At 42.0% G+C, this 15,703-nt stretch overlaps 1 non-coding gene across 1 annotated transcript; it reads right to left on the reverse strand.

Annotated features, from left to right (window-relative positions):
• Nucleotides 1–10,867: 10,867 nt before the first annotated feature.
• Nucleotides 10,868–11,005, reverse strand: LOC114810564. Its single transcript, XR_003758259.1, has one exon. It is a non-coding gene; the product is annotated as a small nucleolar RNA SNORA7 (small nucleolar RNA).
• Between the last annotated feature and the right edge of the window lie 4,698 nt (nt 11,006–15,703).

The following is a 15,703-nucleotide window of genomic DNA, read 5'->3' on the forward strand; positions in this document are numbered from 1 at the left end:
CCTCTCCCACCTTCAGCCTCTTGTTCACATCCTTGCTCTTAACTTGAAAGTCAGGCAGCCAGTCAATCATATTTATTGAGTGCTTACTGTGCAGAAAACACTGTACTAAGCACTCGGGAGAGCACAGTATAACAATATAACAGACACATTCCCTATCCACAACAAGCTTAGAGTCTAGAGGGGGAGACAGACATAAATATAAATAAATTACAGAAACGTACATAAAAGCTGAGGAGATGTTGGGGGGTAGTTGTGGATGAATAAAAGGAGCAAGTCAGGGTGATGCAGAAGAGAGTGGAAGAAAAGGAAATGAGGGTTTACTTAGGGAAGAGTTCTTGGAGAAGCTGTGCCTTCAATAAGGATTTGTTTGGTTGGAGAGAAAATCCTCCCCTTCAAATTTCCCAGGCCACAGTTCTCCCCATTTCTTCTTGTTCTTCTTCAGTTTCCTCTTCTATAAAATGGGGATTCAACATCTGTTCTCCCTCACCATTCTACCTTGAACCCCATATGGGACAAGAACTTGGTTCAAATTGATTATCTTATATCTACCCCAGAGCTGAGCACAGTATTTGGCACATAGGTACTTAAACATTATTATTAATATCTGCAATTGATTTTGTGTTCATCTCCCCCAGTAGACTGTAAACTCCTTGAGGGCTGGGGTAGTGTTTTTTGACCTCTCTTATATGCTCCCAAGTGTTTAGTTCAGTGCTTTGCAAACAGTAAGAGTTCAATAGTATTAACTGATTGATTCTGAGGGTATCTTTTTGAAGTATACATGTTGTCTTCCCCTCTCCAAAGCCCTACTGAGAGCTTACCTCCTCCAGAAGGCCTTCCCAGACTGAGCCCTCCCTTTCCCTCTGCCCCTCCTCCCCTCCCCATTGCCCCTACTCCTTCCCTCTGCTCTACCCCCTTCCCCTCTGCACAGCACTTTTATCTATTTGTACATATTTATTGCTCTATTCATTTTATTAATGATGTGCATTTATCTACAGTTCTATTTATCTATTTTGATGGAAGTGATGCCTGTCTATTTGCTTTGTTGTTTGTCTTCCCCTTCTAGACTGTGAGCCTGTTGGGTAGAGATTGTCTCTATCTGTTGCCAAATTGTACTTCCCAAGCACTCAGTACAGTGCTCTGCACACAGTAAGCACTCAATAAATACGATTGAATTTAATGGTTTGGGCTCAAATTCAGTTTCTTTATCCCTGTTTCAAAATGGCATCGTTTTGCTAATTCTAAACTTTATGCTAACCATAAGTTTGGACAACAGCTGGAATCATGAGCACCTTAAAAACTCAATTATCTAAAATACTTGGGTGCAAGGTCAGGTTGTATACTCGAATATTCTGGATAATTGTGTTTTTCCTATTTTTATTTAGATAGTCACAGTTGCCGCGTTTCATATAAATAAGCAGAAAATGCAAAATTTACGGACTTGAAAGTACCACACAGTAGTTACCTGAACACTTACTTTATATGAAGATACAAAGCTGTTGGTACTTCTTATAACATCCATTTTGTGTTGTTATTAAACTATAACAGCAAAAGTATTGTAACATATCCTGGATTGTCATGTTTGTTCAGTCAACTGCAAAATCCTATGGAGCCTTCCTTCAAAATCTATCCTAGATCCATCCCAATAACCATCATTTTGTTTCAAGATAAGAACCATCATATAATGGTTAGACTACTGCCACCTCACTAGCACCCTAACCTCCGATCCCTCTTCTCATCTCCACTTTATAGTCCAAACTCCTGCCTGGTTTATTTTCAATCCATCAGTAGTACATATTGAGTGCTTAATGTGTGGAGAGTGCAATAGAATTAGTAGAACACAATTCCCTGTCCTTCCTGAAATGTTGTTCAGCACACATCTCTCCATTCCTTGATAATCTCCAAAGTCAGAAGGACTTTAGTTCTAATGCACTTGTCTGTTATGTGCCTTTAGGCAAGAAGCAGCTTGGCTCAATGGATATAGCACAGGTCTGGCAATCAGAAGGACATGGGTTCTAATCCTGGCTCCACCACGTGTCTGCTGTGTGACCTTGGTCAAGTCAATTTACTTGTCTGGGCCTCAGTTACCTCATCTGTAAAATGGGGATTAGGAGTGTGAGCCCCACATGGGACAGGGACTGTGTCCAACCTGATTGACTTGCATCTACTCCGGTGCTTAGAACAATGCTTAATGAGTACGGTAATAATTATTATGAAGTGTTTAACAAATACTATAAAAAATAAATAAAAATTCAAAACTGACCATCTCCCTCTGCACCAAAAACAACACTCCTTGGCTTCCATCAGCTTTCCCTTGCTTAATGTATGGGCTGTCTTTACCTGCTACTTCCCAGTTTGCTCTCTTCTTGCCTCCCAAGATTACCTTTTTACTACATCCCCTCTCAATAATTCCAACTCAGACCCCTTGCTCATGTGGCTTCCCTGGCTTGGAACACCCTCCATTTTCAAATCCTTCATACCATCAGTCTTCTACATCTTCAGTGCCCTCCTAAAGTCCACCCCTCCTCCAGGAAATGTTTCCCAAATAATTCCCAACTCCTCAAGGCTTACTAAACCAAGAGCGAGCTTTAGCACTCGTCCCCCCTCTTCAGCACTAATTATATATGCATACTCAATTGTATATTATTTTGACATTTTTATATTTAATTATGACACCTTTGCTGTATTACCAATGTAAACCACTTAACTTCTCTGTGCCTCAGATAGTGCATCTGTAAAATTGGGATTAAGTCTGTGAACCTAATGTGGGACAGGGACTGTATCCAACTTGATTAACTTGTTTCTACCCCAGTGCTTAGTACAGTGCCTGTCACATAGTAAGCACTTATCAAATGCCATCTAAAAACAAAATTCTCACAGTTTTTCCTCCTGCCATTACTTATAATCAACGTGGTTTCATCCACTTATCTCCCCTGTTAAATTCTTATAGGCTCCTTTCTGGACAAGGAATGTTTGCTTTGCTCCTGATGAACTTTCCCAAAGACTTATAACAGTGCTTTGCACACAGTAGGAACTCAGTAAATACTACTGATTGATTAGATTATACACATTATAATATCTGCCAATTTTCACTTATTTTACAAAGGGGCATACCTATGCACTGATTTACAGTGTGTAAGAGTTCAATGCACTTGGTAATAACAGATACCCCCTGAAAAGCATGGATCACCGAGTTTGAGGGATTCCAAGTCAGGAAAGCCATAGCTAATTGACACTTTGAAATCTCAATCTCAATTTGGATACTGGGGAGGAAACTAGAGAGTCATAAAGCCTTTGTTCCCCGTGTCCTATCTGATTGATAGTGATAACAGTTGGCCTCTTGAGGACTTCGTTGAACCTCTCACCCTCCCGTGCCTCTTCCCACCCCCACCAGATCTCTATTTTGGTTCTGAGCAGTCATCCCAGATACATGGACATTTGACAGTATTTACTCTTGTTGTAAAACCAGTACAGTGTGTTGCATCAAATACCTTCTAATTAATTTACTGTTGATCTAATCCAGATATAATGCTACTGACAGTAACAAAAACCAGTCTCTCACAATAGATGCATGGGTTGATTCAGTGAATCAAAGTGACTGAGAAATGAAGCTGGAAACAAGTGCCCCCACTAAAGGTATCCAGATGTCTTTTCACAGACACCAGGAAATACACATGGAAAAGGAATCCTAGAAAGAGATTGTAATTTTAAAATGAGATGATCCAGAGCTTCATCAACAGTCAGACCCACAATGAAACAATTGGAGACTTCTCAGGATGACATACTAAAATGCAAATGAAAGCAAGGTAAGGAGAAAAGGAAATTCTGGGTTTCTAAATTTTTATTAGAATGTCAAAGTGATACCAGTCTGTTGAATGTGCTGTGGCAGAATATCACTGAAACCTAGAGCTTTGTCAAGATTTTTCAAACCTGGTACACCAGACATGAAAAGCTGACAATCAGCAAGTTTGCAGTATTTGGGCATTTTGTCTCCTTTACCTGATGATTATGATGATGGTTATTATTAGTAGTAACAATAATTGCAATAATAACATCAATGATAACTATTTGTTAAGTGCTTACTCTACGCCAAACACTGTACTAAGCACTAGGACAGATAAAAGATAGTCGGATACTCTCCCAGTTCCACATGGGGCTCATAGTCTAAGTAGGAGAGATAACAGGTATTACAGACAAGGAAACTGAGACATACAGAAGATAGGTGACTTGCCCAAGGATACCCAACAGCCAAACGGCAGAGCCAGAATTAGAATCCAGGTCCCGTGACTCCCAGGCCCGTACTCTTTCCACTAGGCAACACTACTATTTTAACTAGGATTAAGATGTCCCTTTGCATCTGCCTACACAGATGGCCTGACCCCCTAGAAAGTGTCACTTTTAAGCCTCCTCACCTTGTGATTACAGAATAAGCACATCTGATGATAGCTAAGGCTTAGCGCTGGGTACAGACCACACCCCCAGCAGCTTGTGTACCCTAAAGATGTTCAGAAATGAAACATTCAACAAGATTCTGCAGCAGCAAACCAAAAAAAAAAAGGTATCAAGTACAGTATTCACTGATTAAGTGGTGAACCTTTTCAGGTTAAGCCCTCAGGAAAACTGCTTAAATCATGGTAAAATACTTGGAGAAGTTGGGTTGAATTGAGTTAGTTCCAAAACGACCAAGATTCAATCCATGTTTAGACTCAGAATTGAGATTCAAAAATCCACATTCAGATCCTTCCACTACAAGAATAGGAAGAAGCAATGGTAATCAAAGTATTTGCAACAGGAGATGATTGCCTTTAGGTGAGGTAATGTTTCAGAGTTTCAAATCTGTCTGACAGCTCATACAAAGACATACTGTTTTTTCCTGACTATATAGGATCGTGTTACTGTATGCATAAGTGTCTCACACCTGGGGAAGATGAAGTTACACTGAGCATAATCCTCAGAAACCAGCTCAACAAGAAGTCGCTTAAACATTTAGGGGAGGAGTTGTCTCCTGGCATAGAGAATATTTCAGAGTAAATGGGCAGTTTTTGCTAATTATGAGGCATGACCATCATCAAGTGGAATGCATTCTGATGCTTGATTTTTCTTATTAATTGTCCTTGGAAGGGTACAGTCTCAACTCTTTGTAACGAATCAATCAATGGTATTTACTGAGTGATTACAGAGTACAGAGCACTGTACCAAGTGTTTGGGAGAGTACAACAGAATTAGCACACATGTTCCCTGCCCATAATGATCTTAATGTGTGGGTCTTTCACCAACATGGCCTAAGTAGCAGTGTGGCCTAGTGAAAAGAGCACAGGCCTGGGAGTCAGAAGACCTGGGTCCTAATCCCAGCTCTGCCACTTGTCTGCTGTGTGACTTTAAGCAAGTCACTTAACTTTTCTATACCTCAGTGACCTCATCTATAAAGTGGGGATTAAATCCTCCTCCCTCTGATTTAGACTGTGGCCATGTGGGATAAGGACTGTGTCCAACATGATTATCTAGTATTTACCCCAGGGCTTAATACAGTGACTGGTACATAGTACATGCTTAACAAGTACCATTCAAAAATACATTAATTAATTTAAAAGCTACTTACAGACCCTGGGGGAATAAACCCCTTAGCATGGCTAGGTTATAATGTTCACCAAAAATTACAAAGCTGAAAGTCAAATTCTAAAATTATATATATAAAAATCATTCTCTTTATTTTCTTTCAGACATGTGAGCTTAGATTTATTTAAGGCTAGTGGTGGAAACTTTTTTGTGTCAAAATGATGCTGCTAAATAGCACCCAAGGCTTTAACCAAAATTTACCCCAGACAGGAATTTCATAATTTTATCTCCCAGTTTCAGTATCCAAGAGGGCAGGATTTGAAAACTGAGTTTATCCCTAGCCCAGTCTTGGTGGCACTGTCCCTCCACCTGTGGTCATTTTCCAAATTTCACAGAGCATCTTACTTGGTTTCTCTCTTCACTTATTGCTGATCAGGAGCAGAAGACTCAGGCTCCTTCCTGGTCTCAGAATTCTGGGCTGGCGCCACGGCTTAAAATTGGTTATTTCAGGGAAGTGTCAACGGACCCCAAAAAGACCGGTTTGATGTTGTTTCCTTTCAAGGACACCTGTTAGCAACTTTAACCCCTGATTTAGGTGGACAGTTTAGCGATATTGACAGACATCCGCCCTCCCCCCATTTACAAAGGAGGAAAAACCCATATCAGATCTGGCCTCGCTCAAAGATTCTTCAAAACAGTGCCTAACCTCCTTTCAGATGGAATCAGAGCCAAAGGCAGATTTAAACTTTCCTCTCTCCCTTTATAAGCATTTCTCCTTGTTGCAAAAAGTCTGAGTTTCAGGCTACACATTGGTTGCCAATATGAGTGCTGACTCAGTAGGGGGTAATAGGGACATTCATTACCCACCCAGCCCTAGTTTGAGGGGGTGAGGGCTGGTGAACAGGATAGACAATTACTCTCACCCCCTTCAAAATTTATTGGTCACACCTCCTTCGAGAGGCCTTCCCTAAACCCCCCTTTCCTCTTCTCCCACTCCCTTCTGCGTCATCCTGACTTGCTCCCTTTATTTATCTCCCCTCCCAACCCCATAGCACCTATGCCTATATCTGTCATTTATGATAATAACAACAATGGCATTTGTTAAGAGCTTGTTCTAAGTGCTGGGAGGGATACAAGGTAATCAGGTTGTCCCACGTGGGGTTCAGAGTCTTAGTCCCCATTTTACAGATGAGGTAACTGAGGCATAGAGAAGTCAAGTGACTTGCCTAAAGTCACAGAGCTGACAAGTGGCGGAGCCGGGATTAGAACCCATGACTTCTGACTCCCAAACCCGTGCTCTTTCCACTGAGCCACGCTGCTTCTCTTACTTTTTATATTAATGTCTGTCTCCCCTCTAGACTGTAAACTCGTTGTGGGCAGAGAATGTGTCTGTTTATTGTTATATTGTACTCTCTCCAGTGCTTAGTACAGTGTTCCGCACAAAGTAAGCGCTCAATAAGTATAACTGACTGGTTTGGGTTCCGTTGTCCCAGCAGGGGCTGCTGCAGAGCAGCGGCAGGTTTTGCGCTGTCAGCAAAAGGGGAGCAACTGCCAACTCCGCCCCTTGTTGCTAATGCGCTGTGACATTTATTCTTGAGCCTCTGGCCGCTCCTTAGTGTAAGACAGGCAGCCAAGAAAGCAAGAGTGGGAGGGAGAGGGATCTCTTCAGGACAGGCCATTCAACTTCAGCCCCAGGACACCCCAGCTGTAACCCCACCCCAGCTGTAACAGCTCAAGCCGAAGTCCCCATTCTCCCGCACTGAGCCGTGCCGTAACCAGGCTGAATCTCATCAGCCGGTTCCCAACCCAGAGAGCAATCGATCAACCAGTGGCATTTACTGAGCGTCTACTGCTTGGCATGCTAAGTGATACTGTACTGAGTGCTCGTAGAGCACAGTAGAGTTGGTAATCGTGATCCCTGTCCTCAAGGACCTTAGAATCTAGTGCAGAGTATTATCAGGGGCTGTTAAAGGTGGAAGGGAAATGGGGGGAAAAGATAAAGGGAAGGTAATAGGGAAAGAAGAGGATTGAACAGGATAGGGAATACAAATGGGAAAGAAAATTCGGGAGGAAAGAACAAAGAAGGCAAAAAGAGTCCCAAAAGAATACAGACACTGGACAAGAGGAAATTTAGGAAAGAACAGAACAGGGAAAATGGTCATAGGGCACAATAATGAAGGAAGAAGAGGGGGACAAGGAAAGGAAGGGAGAGGGGAAGCAGAATCAGAGAAAGCAGTGGGAGAGAAGAGAAGAATTTAGGAGACGGTAAATGAATGGGTGGATGAGAGAGACCCATAATCAGTGAGTGAGAAATATTGAGAGTGGGATGGAAATATTGCATAGGATGGAGAAGTAGGGTCCAAGATGGTCCTTGAACTAATAAGCAGAGACTTCTAAATATCCAGTCATATTATGGGTTCAGTAAAACTTGTTCTGCCTCAATTGGTGTGTTTTATAGAATCCATAAGAACAGGTATCAAACTCCTTGCCACTATTACCTAGCTCATTACAATCTCACCATCAGTAGCATCATCTTCAAACTGGAGGGCAATTCTATTAAAACCCACTCTTTAAGGATCAGGATTTCCTGTGTTTTTCTAATTGATAATAGAAAATTAATTTCCTAATTAATTTTAAATATTACTTATTTACCCTTGATAGTGATATTTGCATTCTGTGGTTATCCCAGTGGTCCAAGCCCTAGTTTTATCCCGTCTCTAGTCCTGTCCAATCCATGCTTCACTCTAATACCCAGATCAGTTTTCTTGAAAAAAAAAATCATTCTACACATATCTCTCTACTCAGAAACTTCCAGTGGTAGTCTATCCATCTCCACATCAAACAGAAATTCCATACCATTGCTTTAAGCCACTCAATCAGTTCTCCCCTGCCTATCTAACCTCACTACAACCCAACCCACGCAGTTTGCTCCTCTAATGCTAATTTACTCACTGTATCTCAATCTCATCTCTTTTAGTGCTGAGATTAATGCTTACACCTTCCCTCTGGCCCAGAACTTCCTTCCTCTGACAGACCACCACTTTCACTAACTTCAAAGACCTACTAAATCTTCTCTGATTAACCTCTCATTTACCCACCCTATCTACCCTTCCCTATGCATCACCTATGTATGTATGTATGTATTCATATACTTTGCCACTTTATTTTAATGTTTGTCTCCCCCACTAAACTGTGAGCCCCTTGTGGGCCTGGGTAATGTCTGCAAACAATCATACTGTCCTCTCCAAGGGCTTAGTACTGTTCTTTGCACTCAGTAAGCACTCAATAAATGACACTGATTGATCGATTGCTGTCCATCCCACCCCCAGAGGCTGCGGAGGTGGAGGGGAAAAGGTGCTATTATTCAATCGTATTTATTGAGCACTTACTGTGTGCAGAGCACTGGACTGAGCACTTGGAAAGTACAATTCGGCAACAGAGACAATCCCTACCCAGCAATGGGCTCAGAGTCTAGAAGACTTAATAGCAGCGGCAAACATTTAGACAAGGCATTACTTTCCAGACCAAGTGTTGCTTCAACACTGAGAGATTTGCATAGCCAAGTCCTTGGGGAGGTGTAGGGAAAAACCAAGATTCCACCTCTGAACCCAGCCCAAAACATCAGGTAATTGAGCCTGTGAAAACTGCTTCTTCATGCAGTGACTCTTTCCCAATAATGCCTTAACGACAAACGTGTTGTGTTCTGCAGCACTGGAACACACTCCTCATCGTTAAGTTACTACCCAGAAAGACTTAATAAGGGTTATTGCAAGTTTAGCTTTACAGTACCTGCAAACCAATTTACACAATAAAAAGCAGTCCACATGGTTAATTGCTCACTTCACCTGATGGAATTCATTTTTTTTTCTTGGGTCATAGTTTTACTTGGGGCCATAACCTAAGGGTGGAAGTGGCTTATGAAACTCTTCTCAACCCCTCAGAATTAAGAATTCCAGACTACACCTAAATGGGAGCTAGCCAAAAACAATGCAGGCATTTCACAATCAGAGTAGGTGTATTTCACTCCAGTGATATGTAAATAAAGGAGGGGTTGATTTAGTAGCACAATACTAGAGCCTCTAGAGAAAGTACTGCCCACTAGAATTCAACAATGATAACTTCACTTAAATCCCTGTGAACCAGTTTGGAATTTAGTCACTGCCCAACCACAGGGGGTTTAGGCTTCAATCAAATTGAGCTTTGCTAGGACAAGAGTCCATTGTCTCCCTGGCACTCATTTCATCTGTGCACCCAAGAGAGGATATAAGCACCCATGGAGCCGGGAGGAGCAGGGAGGTGATGATCCTCCACTCCTTCATGAAGTCTTCCCAGATTAACTGCTTGAATCTAGTCACTCCAGCTACCACCTAGCACTTTTGTAGATCTCTGTAAAATACGTATGTGATTATGAGCTAATATTCACTCAAATTTCTTCCATGCTTCACATCTTGACCTTTATGTTTAATTGGCACATTTACTCCCTCTTCTTAGAAGTGAGGCCTTAATCCTTTTCTGTTTCTGCAACTCCCCATATCACCTATACACAGTAGATTCATTCCTTCCCTACTCCAGCACAACTACCCCAACTCTGATTTGCATTTCTGACCAATTCTTCCTTTCATTTCAAAGGTCTCCCTGTAGTTTCAAGCCCTCATTTACCCCTGTTCATTTTTTAAAACTATTTGCTAAGCGTTTACTATGCCAGGCCTTGCTTCATTCATTCACTCAATCGTATTTACTGAGCATTTACCGTGTGCAGAGAACTGTACTAAGTGCTTGGGAGAGTACTTTACCACAATAAACAATGCTGGGATAGAAACAAATTTATCAGGTTGGACACAGTTCATGTTCCATATAGGGCTCACAGTCTTAATCCCCATTTTACAGATGAGGTAACTGAGGCTCAGAAAAGTTAAAAAAATTTGCCCACGGTCATATGGCAGGCAAGTTGCAGAGTCAGGATTAGAACCTGGGTCTTTCAGACTCCTAGGCTTGTGCTCTATCCAATTGGCAACACTGTTCATTGGGATTATATGTGAAAATCAGAAGCTGCTGGTATTAGGAAGGAGAAATGCCCTAGTCAGATTGCTGTTGTTTTATGCTGTCAAGTTATGTCCAACCCATAGTGACGCCATGGACACATTTCTCCCAGAACGCCTCACCTCTATTTGCAATTGTTCTGGTAGTGTAGCCATAGAGTTTTCTTGGTAAAAATACGGAAGCGGTTTACCATTGCCTCCTTCCGCGCAGTAAACCTGAGTCTCTGCCCTCGACTCTCTCCCGTGCCGCTGCTGCCCGGCACAGGTGACTTCTGACTTGTAGCAGATTGCCTTCCACTCACTAGCCACTGCCCAAGCTAAGAATGGAGTGGATATGCCTCTGCTTGACTCTCCCTCCCATAGTCGAGACTGGTAGAGTACTGGAAACTCTCCAGGTGTGATCCTGAGAGGTTCCTAGTCAGATTAGGAGAAGAGAAATGTTTTGTGGAACTATTCAAAACTGCATGCCAGGATTTAGAATCAGGAGTTAGAGATTCTGCTGGATAATATACCTAGCTAGTGGGAGAGGGAGCCACAGAGTTCTGGGCATCAGAACCCCCCAACCATTGTTTTCATTGTTTTCAGTACATTTGTTTGTACTGTATCCATCCCTGTGCTTAGAACAGTGCCTGGCATATAGTAAGCACTTAACAAATATCATTATTATTATTATTATCATCTTGTATTCTTCTGGGCCCCAGGCATGCAGGTAAGGGACTAGACAATGTAACTTTTAGCTGTCTCCGCTGTAAATAATAATAATGATGGCATTTGTTAAGTGCCTCCTATGTGCCAAGCACTGTTCTAAGCACTGGGGGGATAAAAGGTCATCAGGTTGTCCCACATGGGGCTCACAGTTTTAACCCCCATTTTCCAGATGAGGTCACTGAGGCACAGAAAAGTGAAGTGACTTGCCCAAAGTCACCCAGCTGACAAGTGGCAAAGATGGGATTCAAACCCATGACCTCTGACTCCCAAGCCTGAGCTCTTTCCACTGAGCCACGCTGCTTCTCTAAACAACCTAAGAATAAATCCTGGGGATGGTTGGTTGTCTAGCATGAAAAATAACATCTGCAGAGCTATCTCTGAATAAGAGGGAACTATGTATAATAAGCAGGTGCTCTTTGATCACTGACTCATTCATCCAGCATTCCCCAGGTAGAGACTAAGCTCCAGAGAGAAGGGAGTTGCTCAAGAGGGTCTGGAAAGAAGTTAAGTGCTGGACTCCTACTTGCTTCATGGAATTCAGTCAACAACTATTGATTGAACTCCCATACCTTAAATCCCACTGAATTCCAATGAGCAAGTAGGAAGGCAACATTTAAGTGCTTCACAGACTTACAAGTCAGATTGGAATTCCATTTGTCTGGGAGACTTTGTGAGATAGACTATATTTGAAATGATGCTTATTGAACCTACCTAGCACCCACAGAAAGGAGTGAGATTCTAGAGTTAGGAGACCAAAAACAATCAACAGCCAGAAAAGGTGTCGTGGTATCCCCTTGGGATGGGCTTTGATTGAGAAACAGAACTCATTCACAGCTGGTAGTGATGCATTCAGCGAAAAAAGGGAAGCTTCCGCTTGGTCTATGCCTTTTCTGCTTCTGAAGAAACTGTCCTGGGATAGACACCATTCAGAAGCCACTTGGAAAAACTGTGTGTGGGGAAGAATGTAGTCGTCTGTGTGGCCCACAAAAGCAGATGCCAGCATACCATCCCCACAAGGGATAAGTCCAAAAATCAACTGAAAGTTTCTCAAGGGTGCAGTGGATGCTGGAGGTCATTCAAGTTATTTTTACTTCACCCCCACCCCCCACCAAGAGCCCTAGAGCACATTTAAGATGGGTTTTAAGAAAGCAAACAAAGTCAAATAGCAGCCCTTCTGGCTCTTCAGATGATGAAAAGTGAGTTAGCTGAAAAGAAAACTATAAATGTCAGTGAGACAGGAGAGAAAGGTGAAGAAAAAGAAAAGGGGGCTGAGGGGAGGAAGATAAAAGCTGCAGTGAACTTTCAGTGGCAGACAGGGATATTTCTGTCCAAATGTTGATTAAATCCAGGGTGTGATTCGAATAATGAATACATCCAAAATAAGCAAAGGAGTTTGCTTAGTGACATTCACTTGCATGGGCCCTGCCCACTCCATTGAGCCCTACTGTCCTGATCTATCTTTCCAGTAATAGGAGAATATGGTTAACTGTGAAGTTTGTTCTGAATATCTACACAGTGTTTTTTGACCTCTTGGGATTTTGATTTGGATCAGGCTAAGGGCTGAGTATTTTCCTTTCTCTGAAATTCCTAACACCATCAGGTGTCATTCAGCCAGTAGATGAGAATGAAACAAATAGAGAAGCAGCATGGCCTTGTGGGTAGAGCATAGGCCTGTGAGTCAGAAGGACCTGGGTTCTAATCCCAGCTCCACCACTTGTCTGCCATGTGATCTTGGGCAAATCGCTTTACTTTTCTGTGACTTAGTTACCTCATCTGTAAAATGGGGATTAAAGCTGTGCGCTCCTTGTAGGACATAGACTACGTCCAACTTGATTAGGTTGTATCTATCCCCTCGCCTAATATAGTGTCTTGCACATAGTAAGTGCTTAACAAAGATGACTAAAAAAAATGGAAGATAGCTGATGGGTAAAGAAAAAGAAACACAAATAGCAGAGAGAAAGGGGAGATGAAGATAATGATCTAATTAGCACACACCCTGAGATCATAAAATTAAGAAATAAGCCAGAGTGATTCCTGAGTATTAACGGAGCTCAGTTTGCACATGAAATCAATTCATCCCTGGGACTAGCCACAGATGCAGTGAATGATGGTGAACCGAGGCGGATGGTTTGACAGGCCAAGTCCCTGATAAATCCGTTGACACTCCCCTGAATTTGCATTGTTAATTATGATACTGAGTCGTGGGTGTTGCAGCAGGAACTTGCCTTACCTTTGCTCTTCCACCCTTCAATATCCTAAAATGGGCCAGCAACAGTATCCTTCTCCTGGCTGTTCAGGTTAAAAATAGACCCCGGAATAGAAGAAACATGATAAGAGCCCATTTGTTCTGACCCCATTTTATAATGTGGACCGTAAGATACCAGCAGATTGAATTTCAGTGGTGCCTCTGCTGTCTAAAGATTAATTAACCACCGTGCCATCTGCCAAGAGAGTCCTTTTTGCATTGTCAGCCAGCTGTGTCCTCTACAACCAAATTTTTCAGACTGGGCTTGAGGGCCATTACTGGTGAAGATTTTGCCTCATGCTTCTGGTGTGAGAGATTCTAATCAATGGCTGTGATTAGATGACAAGAAGGAGATAAAGGATGAGTTGAGAAGCTACCAAATTAAAGATCAGGGGTATACTGCCAGGCTGCTCGGCAAAAACACCCACACAATTTCCACATGGACCATACCTCAGGTGGAATTTTGATGACAGCAGTAGGGCCTCTGTTCTGCCTCAATTTTCGGTGTATTTCATCTTAAGTCAGCAAGGGGCACCATTCCCATTCATTAAAGGCACTGAACATTCACTTGCCTAGAGAATGCCTCCCTTTGTACAGAAAACAAATCACACCTATGAAAAAGGGACTAGGAAATTGCTTAGAGTTAGATCCATGCTAACCGTTATTTTATGATTTTAGGTTCTAGGTATTTATTAAACTTTAGAGTGCTTATATGAAGCTACAGTTATCTGGATAATTATGTACTACTTGAGGTAGTTTCCTAGATAGTAGTAATGCCGCTACCCAATTAACTATTGTTTGGGTTTTGCTTGTAATATATAGAGTCCTTCTTCACTGTGAGCTTCTTGTGGGCAGGGAACATGTCTACTGTTTTATTTAGCCATTAAATAAAATATTATGTAAGTCTAAAATGACCCGGTGTCTATAGACACAAGCTTTAGTCTACAAAGAGGCAATCCTCATCTGGTATAAACTCTTTCTTTCATACCCAGAAATATCCTCAAACTAATTTGTCTTCTCTCTGTTTCTGTGCAAACATTAAGACATAGTCTGTAGAAACTGAGCTTGAACATGGTCGTGGCTGGTTTGAAGTTCCTTCTCTAGACTATAAGCTCTTTATGGGCGGGGAATGTACCTACTAACTTCTGATTTGCACTCTCCCAAGCACCTAATAAGGTGCTCAACACACAGTAAGCATTGATTGATCAAAGGAAGCAAAATGAGAAATTGAATATACTTCACAACCTACATAGGCATGTTCAAGAAGATATAAAAATGAGAATCAGCATAGCCTAGTATTTAGAGCACGGGCTTGGGAGTCAGAAGGTCATGGGTTCTAATCCCAGATCCACTACTTGTCTGCTATGTGTCCTTGGGCAAGTCTTTTAACTTCTCTAGGCCTCAGTTACCTCATCTGTAAAATGGGGATTAAGATCTGAGCCCTATGTGAGATAGGGACTGTGTCCAACCTGATTATCTTGTATCCATCCCAGTGCTTAGAACAGTGCCTGGCTCATAGTAAGTGCTTAACAAATACCATTATTTAGAGAAGCAGTATGGCCTAGGGGATAGAGAATGGGCCTAGAAGTCAGAAGGTCATAGGTTCTAATCCTGGCTCTGCCACTTGTCTGCTGTGTGCCCTTGGGCAAGTCACTTTACTTCTCTGTGCCTCAGTTCCTTCATCTGTAAAATTGGGATTAAGACTGTGAGCTCTATGTTGTCCAACCCAATTATCTTATATTTACCCCAGCACTTAGAACAATGCCTGGCACATAGTAAGCACTTAAATACCATAATATATGTGTGTGCATATATATACATATATAAATATAGTATATGCATATATATGTGTATATATATGTTAATGCATGTGTGGTTCTTGAATTATCATCTTGATGATGATGATAATAAGTGGTATTTACTAGATACCTACTGTATGCCAAGCACCCTAAGTGCTGGGATAATTCAAGATAATCATATCAGACACAGGCCCTGTCCTATATGGGGCTCACAGTGTAAGGTGGAATCAGGTATCTTATCCCCATTTTTATAGATGACAAAACAAAGGCACAGAGAAGTTAAGTGACTCACCCAAGGTCACCCAGTAGGCAAATGGCAGAACCAGAAGTAGAACCCAGGTTTCCGGTCTTCCAGGTTG

Source organism: Ornithorhynchus anatinus, chromosome 3, assembly GCF_004115215.2.
Source record: "Ornithorhynchus anatinus isolate Pmale09 chromosome 3, mOrnAna1.pri.v4, whole genome shotgun sequence".
Classification (NCBI taxonomy): domain Eukaryota; kingdom Metazoa; phylum Chordata; class Mammalia; order Monotremata; family Ornithorhynchidae; genus Ornithorhynchus; species Ornithorhynchus anatinus.